At 44.0% G+C, this 8790-nt stretch overlaps 1 protein-coding gene across 2 annotated transcripts in view; it reads right to left on the bottom strand.

The window, feature by feature from the left end:
- LOC141128405 (large ribosomal subunit protein P2-like) overlaps nucleotides 1-8790 on the bottom strand; it is an 866266-nt gene that overhangs the window by 162870 nt on the left and 694606 nt on the right. The gene's annotated exons all lie outside the window — the stretch shown is intronic.

The raw sequence follows: 8790 nt of genomic DNA, 5'->3' as shown, positions 1-8790 counted from the left end.
CTCCATACATGCACTTCACTAAACTCATTCTCTCCCATACCTGTGTACAGAATGAGGGCCCGGATGATGCAAATCTGCTCCTTTTGCTATGGGTGACAGATCGCTGCTGGAGGAGTGCCGACAACATCTTCCTCACAGCTAGAGGCTATCTCACCTGTCACATGTACACGCTTACGACAGGCTGCTAGAGAGCCCTTCTTTACCCTAGGTAACCACTCTATCTTCACACTGTATGAATTCCCGTACCATTATCTTCATTCCCCAATGTGTTTAGTGACCCAAACTGTAACTATATGTGACAGTTACTTACAGTTAAGGGCATTACGCCCCTTGAGTAACTTCTGACCAGGCAAAGACAAATTTTGAAATGCTTTACTTGACATATACAGACAACAAAGTGCAATAATTTCCCTAACATCCCTAGTCCCTATCGTCAGGCTTGTGGCTGCCCCAGCCTACCTGCATAGGAAAAAGTCGAAACTGGTTGAGTCCATACATGATATTGAGCTCCAACCTTGGCATGGCACTGGAAATCCAGGCTCTGGCAATGGCATTGAGCAGGTCTGACAGAACAGAGCAGACCAGAACTGAACCGAACCCCAGCCCTAGGGTCTGAGCCTCTGTCCTTTTTATAGCACACAGGACAGGGGGGTCAGACCCAAGAAAACCCACCAAGAAAGACCCAGAAAACACAATTAACTCCCACCTTCCCAGTTTGGGTAGCAATAACCACTACCTGCCTACATACAGAGTGGTCAGCAATGTGTCATATACAGCCCAGAAAACAGAATGCAGTGGTCAGGAACATGTCATTAGCAGCTCACCTACAGAGTGGAGTGGTCAGGAGAATATCAGTTATAGCACCGTACACAGAATTCAGCCTGGTGTACATAGAGCAGCGGTCAGGAGTATATCATGTAAAGCCCAGGGTTCAGAGTCCAAAAATCAGGAGTATATCATATAAAGCCCAGGGTACAGAGTGAAGTGGTCAGGTGCATATTATACATAGCCCAGAGTACAGAGTATAGTGGTCAGGAGTATGTCATACACAACCCAGGGTACAGAGTGCAGTGGTCTGGAGCGTGTCACATAGCCCAAAATAAAGGAGCATGTTATACACAGCCCAGTGTAGAATGCAGTAGTTAGAAGCATGTCACATACCAAGAGATGGGAAGGCCTGAAAAATAACTGAAAAATTGAGGGGGAAAAAAGTTTTTTTCCCTTTTTTTCAAAGCCATTTTTGTTTTATGTTTTCAGAAAAATTGGAAAAAAGTGTGGAATATGTTCTTTTACAATGATACGTAAAATATCTATGACATGGTATTTAAACTATATAACATAAAGACCGTAATGAAAGACTTTATGTAAAGTCTTAAATTATTGCAAGTTCTCTCAGCTGAAGGCAAGCAAATCTTGGAATACAACTTAAGCAACACTGTACTTTTGAATGCAAACAAGAGAAATATGCATTTCTGCCACTAGGGAGCACCGCAGGGGAAAGCCTTCAGTTTAGTTTGCTTGTGGGCTCCATTTTGTACCTCCTACATTTGGGTCCTCTCAGGCCCTAATTGGCAGCTAAAAGTGTACATTTGTCTGACAAATTAGTTTGAAACATTTTATAGTATCATAGTAGGTAAGGTCAAATAAAGACAATAGTCCATCCAGTTCAACCTGTGTAGGTGCACGTGTGTCAGTGTCTATATTTCCCATATCCCTGTATGTCGTGTTCCTTAATATGCACATCTAAGTGTCTCTTAAAACTATCAATACTCACCACAGCCACCACCAATTGTGGAAGAGAGTTCCACATCCCTATTGTCCTGTGAGTGAAAAACCCCCTTCGCAGTTTTAGGTTAAACAGCTTCTCTTCCAATCTCAATGTGTGCCCCCTGTCCTCTTACACTCCTTGCGACTGAATCGTTTTTTTCCTATGCTGGGATCGCCATGGAGGTATTTGTAAATCGCTATCATGTCCCCTCACAAGCGTCTTTTCTCCAGCGAGAATAAATCTAGTGTTTGCAGTCTTTCCTCGTAATTGAGGTCCTCCAGTCCCCTTATTAGTTTTGTTGCCCTTCTTTGGACTCTCTCCAGGTCCAGCACATCCCTTCTGAGGACTGGTGACCAGTACTGGACAGAATACTCCAGATGTGGTCTAATTAATATTTTATATAGTGGTAGGATTATAGGTTTTATCCCTGGAGTATATCCCTTTTTTTATGCATGCTAATATTCTGCCGGCTTTTGTAGCTGCAGCTTGACATTGCATGCTATTGCTCAATCTGTCATCTACTAGGACCCTCAGACCTTTCTCCATCCTTCATTCCCCAATCGGTTCTCCCCCTAGTGAGTAGTTTGATTTGTGTTTTTTGCCCCCAAGTGCATTACTTTACATTTCTCCACACTAAACCTCATTTGCCATGCGGTTTTATGCGGCCTGCAAAAACTGAGATTGAGCTATTTATTCTGTTTGCTATATCATTTATGAATAAATTGAATAGAATCGGGCCCAAGACAGAACCCTGGGGCACCCCACTTACCACTCCAGACCAGTCTGAGTACACATTATTTATTATTTAAACGATTAATTTTAATGTTCTCCACCATCAAAGCATAATGTTTACCTATAGTCTGGTCAGTAAATTGGCTTTCTCAGTAAAATGGTGAGACCAACATCTAGAGTTTGGAAACACTTGCACAGTGCAATTTCCACAATGCAGCCCTCCCTTCTCAGTGCTCAGGTTGCTCAGCTGTCAGTTAATTGCCAGTACTCATCGTTCCACAGTGGCTCACCTGGTGATTATTTCCTGCTCGTCAGTCCAGCCTACAGCCAGCCCCTTCTGGCTATTTAAACTGCCTGGTACATTTCTTCCATGCCTTCGCCTTGGTAAAACATATCTGGAGACTCTCTGCTGTGTTCATGTTGAAGACTTGCCTGGCTGACGTCCCTTCTTGTTCCTGATCCTGTTTGCTGCCTCTGACTACGCTGATCTCTGGGTTCCTGATTTACTGACTTGTTCTGACTACCCGCTTTGGCTAACAAACCCTGGCTATGTTTTACCTACATTTACTATTTGTACCATTTTTACCATTATATTAAAAGGTGTGATTTTTACTGCATTTTCTGTCTTCGTCTGATTCATTGTTCCTGACAGATCTCTACTATCCAATGGTTTTGTTTATTTACTGAATAAGCTGCACTTTTATTTCAAGCATAATACTTTTATTTACACTGCATTTCACCTTTACAGTGTAACAAAATTACTTTAAATTTGTAAATCAAATTCATGGTTAATATTTTTACATTTTTTTTTTAATTTTCAATTTTTTCTGGTTAAAACCGGGAAAAAAATGTTTTTCCCATGGCTCCAAAATTTCTGGAACTTTTACATCTCTACACATAGCCCAGAATAAAGAGTGCAGTGGTCAGGAGCATGTCACACACAGCCTAGAGTAAAGAGTGCAGTAGGTTAGTAGCGTGCCATACACACCCCAGGGTACAGACTGCAGTTGTTAGGAGCACTGCCATATGCAGCCCACCATGCAGTAACCCTGCAGCCCTGTCCCCCCTACAGGAACATGCTGGGATTCACTCCTCATAGCACAGCTTGCCTTGTGGCCAGTGGCGGCCCATTCATGCGGGGCGCCGCCCCCCTAATCCATGTGCCCGGCCCTTAATCTACATGCAGGGCGCATGGATTCCAATGGGGTTTTTTTTTTTGGAAGCATATGATTAGAGCCTGAGGCTCTAATTGGCTTCAAAAAAGGGTGGGCGTGGGGTGCAGAGCCCTGCGCCCCAAGCCCACCCAGTTGTGTGACAATAGCGAATAAAAATTTGCTACTGTCTTCCTGATTATCCTCCCAGCCAATCAGGAAGGGGGTCATGAGACCCGTCTCCTTATTGGCCGAGAGGAGAAGTGATCCTATTCGCTGCAGAGGAGGGAGGAGGCGCAGGGGAAGTCGCCATGAAGCCCAGGAGGAGACGCAGGGTGAAGCCACTGCCCGGAGGAAGTGCTGCCTGCGACCTAGATGGGGTAACTAATTTCTTCTCTTCCTCTTCACCACATACTTTCTTTCGTCCATCTACAGCTTTTCTTTTTTCTCCAGTTCCCCTCACCATGAAGGGGAGAAGAAGATAGCTGCAATTATGGCTCCTGTAGAATAAAGTGAATGTAAAACAACCCATTCAAAAAATATTATAAATACCCTTTTTTTCCCTTTTTTATAAGTGATCACATTCCCTGTGGGCTCAACTACACTTATGCCCTGTACACACGGCCGGATTTTCCGACGGAAAATGTGTGATAGGACCTTGTTGTCGGAAATTCCCGACTGTGTGTAGGCTCCATCACACATTTTCCATCGGAATTTCCGACACCCAAAGTTTGTGAGCTGGCTATAATATTTTCCGACAACAAAATCCGTTGTCGGAAATTCCGATCGTGTGTACACAAACTTGACGCACAAAGTGCCATGCATGCCCAGAATAAATTAAGAGACGAAAGCTATTGGCTAGTGCCCCGTTTATAGTCCCGATGTACGCGTTTTACATCACCGCGTGTGTGTATGCAAGACAAGTTTGAGCCAACATACGTCGGAAAAAATCCATGGATTTTGTTGTCGGAATGTCCGATCAATGTTCGACCGTGTGCACAGGGCATTAGGGTATGTAGTGTACAACCCAAGTACTCCTTTTCAGACTTAGGGTATGCAGCACACTCAATCCTGGACCAAAAAAAAAAGGATGACAAGTGTCAAGCCGCTGCTGTGGCCAGGCCTTGCGTACAACCCCAGTACTCCTTTCCAGATTTAGCGTAGTATGTAGCACACTCAATCCTGGACTAAAAAAAAGAAGGGTGACAAGCGTCAAGCCGCTATGGAGGCCAGGCAATGCATACAACACCGGTACTCCGTTCCAGATATAGGGTATGTAGCACACTCAATCCTGGACCAAAAAAAAAAAAAAAAAAAGGATGACAAGTGTCAAGCCGCTGCGGTGGCCAGGCATACAGCTGTAATATTATGATTATATATTATTGTCACTCGTCAGTGTTTTTAATTTTTACATCTATTCTGTAATATGATAATATGAGGCCTGTAGAAGGGACTATAGTGGCATATGAATATCTTTGGATACCTACCCGGGACTGGGCTTTGTACATAGACAGCCCTCGGTACTCCCCTCTAGATGAGATGTGATTTATAAGCAATCGGCAGGATATCCGATGTGGACGGGCGATCCAGGTAAACACGTCCGCACTCTTCTCCCTGCGTAGTCCATCTGCAGCTCAGTCAGCCTGTGCTGAGAACTAATGGTGGTCCGTCCAACCAATCACAGAACAGAACAGCCAATTCCCCGCTCATGTCACTAGTAACAAGTCAGGCAAATCTAGTAAACAAGTCAGGCTGGCTCACGCATGCGCTCTGTAGTTAGTGGGTCATTTGTATACCTTTCCCCTTTATTATTTATGTCTACTTAGTGAACTTTTTAGCTTTATAATTAAATTTGCACTCTGTCTTTACCGTATTTTTGTAAATATTCAAAACAATTAACATTAACTCCTACCCTGCACTTCAAAAAAAGTGAGTACACCCCTCACATTTTTGTAAATATTTTATTATATCTTTTCATGTGACAACACTGAAGAAATTACACTTTGCTACAATGTAAAGTAGTGAGTGTACAGCTTGTATAACAGTGCAAATTTGCTGTCCCTTCAAAAAAACTCAACACACGGCCATTAATGTCTAAACTGCTGGCAACAGAAGTGAGTACACCCCTAAGTGAAAATGTCCAAATTGGGCCCAATTAGCCATTATCCCTCCCCGATGTCATGTGACTCGTGGTACAAGGTCTCAGGTGTAAATGGGGAGCAGGTGTGTTAAATTTGGTGTTATCGCTCTCTCCCTCTCTCATACTGGTTCCTGGAAGTTCAACATGGCACCTCATGGCAAAGAACTCTCTGAGGATCTGAAAAAAAGAATTGTTGCTCTACATAAAGATGGCCTAGGCTATAAGAAGATTGCCAAGACCCTAAAACTGAGCTGCATACATCCCCTCCCTCATCTATATACCATGACCTCTGTATTTATACCTCCCCATCTATATACCATCACCTCTGTATGTATACCTCCCCTCCCCATCTATATACCATGACCTCTGTATATATACCTCCCCTCCCCATCTATATACCATTGTGAAGGAATGTGATGTAGATAATAATAGTAATCTGAAAATGTCTATTTTCTTATGTGCATACATATTTTTCTCCTTACTCATTATATAAGTATACAGATTTGCTCTGTTCCTATATTTTCTCAAGATGGCGATTACCCCCTACCTCCCACACATCAAAAGAATGCGGAACTGGAGATAAGACCAGAGAGAGCCAAACCTCGTTATGAAAATTATCCATCTTCTTTTCTATCTTAACCAATGAGATGTACCTATTAGACTGACATAGCAATGACGTATTTGTGTGTATAAAACATTAACACCGCCTTGAATAAATTAGAAGTGTAACAGTAATGCTATGAGCGTGTCTCAAAGTGTTTACTTTTATATGCATGCATATCAACACTTTTCAAATTAGGGACAGCAGCAGATAACCTTGAGCTCGATTGTAGCTCTTAATCATTACCATAACAGATGGTGCCGAAACCCGGGACCTCAGGCTACGGTCGAAGTTATACCGCGACAAGCATTCGGGCGTTAATTGAAAGATAACAGAGGGGGTCTTTGCGCAGCCCTAACAGTACCGGTGAGTTGATTTATATTCTTACCACTGTACGACTCTCTTATCTTTCGGTTGACGGCTGGATTCTGTCGGTATGCTGAGACTGTCTTAGAGGCAGGTATTTCCTCGCCTGAGGTTGTTTTAACGAACCTGCCAATGGGTTTCTGCTGACTGTATTCTTTGTTCACTGTCTGCCATTCTTTGGGCTACGAAACTCAGCAGTCTAAGGGCGCTACATGTGTGAATGGAATGGGTAGTCTCATCTCCAGATGAGCTTTCGGCCTCTGGCATGAGATTGTTTCCCGTGTAGCAAACGTTATAGACGGGTTACTCTGGGTTCGACGAACCTTTGAGGGGAATTTCAGCTGCTGGCTTTGCAGCCTGAAGTGCTACATGTGTGAATGGGTAGTCTCATCTCTGGCATGAGATTGTTTCCCTTGTGGCAAACGTCTATAAACGTGTTTATTTTGCAGGGTGGTCTGCCCTTGTGGTTATTTTAGCCTGCTGAAATTTTGCAGTTCGAAGAGTGGCAGGTGTAATGTCCTGTCGTGATTGTATTTGTGGTTTATTGTTTGATATACACGAGAGGGGGAAGGAGGCTACCCGAAGGATCTGTTGGGTCGCGGGCCGTAGCTCCTCACTCCCCCTGATGTGTTTGTTCTTGTTCTGAGATTAACCGTACATTAGTCTTATGAGCTCCCACCGAAGGAATTTGCTGATAAGAACGCTGAGAAAAATATTAACCCCTTGGTTGTACGAGAGAAAAAAGAAAGTGATTTTTCTCTTTTAAAAAAAGGAAAAGAAAGTGATATTGCAAAGAAGATGTTGAAATAGTTAACAAAGTTGAAAGAAATGGCAAAAGTTATGTTGCTGAAGAGACAGGGAGAAAAATCCTGTGTGATAAAGAAAATTGGATAAAGGAAGTTAAGAAAGATGGCGATTGTATTAATATGTGTGTCACAGAGCTGATGATATGTTGGAACTTTAAACAAAGGAGGGGAGGGACAGCACTGCCCTCCGTCTAACAACCACTCCTTTCTCACCACCCAAGCACAACCCACTGTGACAACTCAGCCCGGCGGCCATCTTAGTGCACCCATGCCTTCACTTTCTACCCAGTCCAGTGCACTTCCTGCCGGTGGCCATCTTGGTACACCCAGTAAGCTTAAACAGCCTGTACCCAGCCCTCCCTGTTTTAAACCAAGATGGTTCATACCACACACCTGTCTTCCCCAATACGGGAGCATCACATTCCCAGGCCGGATATGTTAATGATGAAGAAGCATCTGAGTGGGAAGCCCGACAGCAGGCAGCAAGGCCACCCACTGATTTAACCCCCAATCCGGCTCCAGACTCTCAGTTCCGAGAGGATCTCAAACACATGCTGGCAACCGTAAAGAACAGTGCCCCTTGCCAGCCCCTGCCCCAACAACAGTCTCGGTTACCAGAAGGGGCACCAGTGATGTATGTCGCTTTTACTCTATCACAAGCAGCGGCCTTAGTGACAAGTCTGCCTGACCCAGAGAAGCAGCCAATTCCCTTCTACCACAGGATAGTGCAGATACAAGAAACTTACTCAGCTGCCTGGAGAGACTTGATCAGCCTATGCCAAATCAAAGCAGGATATGTCTTTTGGCCAGTCATGCAGATGGCCTTCAATGATGCCTGCCTGACAAGTGCCACTTCCTACACCTCAGGCGTGGAGTTCTGTGCACAGCTCCACGACTGGGCAAAGGAGAAGTTGACGGATCAGAAGACCACAATCCTAGATATTACCCAAGATAAAGGGGAGTCTGTGAAGAAGTATCATGCTAGACTCATAAAGGCACACACACACATGTTATCAACTGCTTTTGTTTCAGGGCTCAGAGAGGATATCAGAAAAGGCCTGATGGTGGCCCGCCCTGAATACCATTCAATGAAAATGTCTGATTTATTGTTGGTGACCAGAGGTATAGAAAATCAAAAAGGTAAAAAACCAACGCCCCTCATGGTAACCCATGACGAAGATCCCGCCTACACTAGTCCACCACCACTGCCCAATACCAGGGAAAGG

Source organism: Aquarana catesbeiana, linkage group LG02 (genome assembly GCF_042186555.1).
Source record: "Aquarana catesbeiana isolate 2022-GZ linkage group LG02, ASM4218655v1, whole genome shotgun sequence".
NCBI lineage: Eukaryota > Metazoa > Chordata > Amphibia > Anura > Ranidae > Aquarana > Aquarana catesbeiana.
Note: the sequence above shows the minus strand (reverse complement) of the source record. Positions and strands in the feature narration are given on the sequence as shown.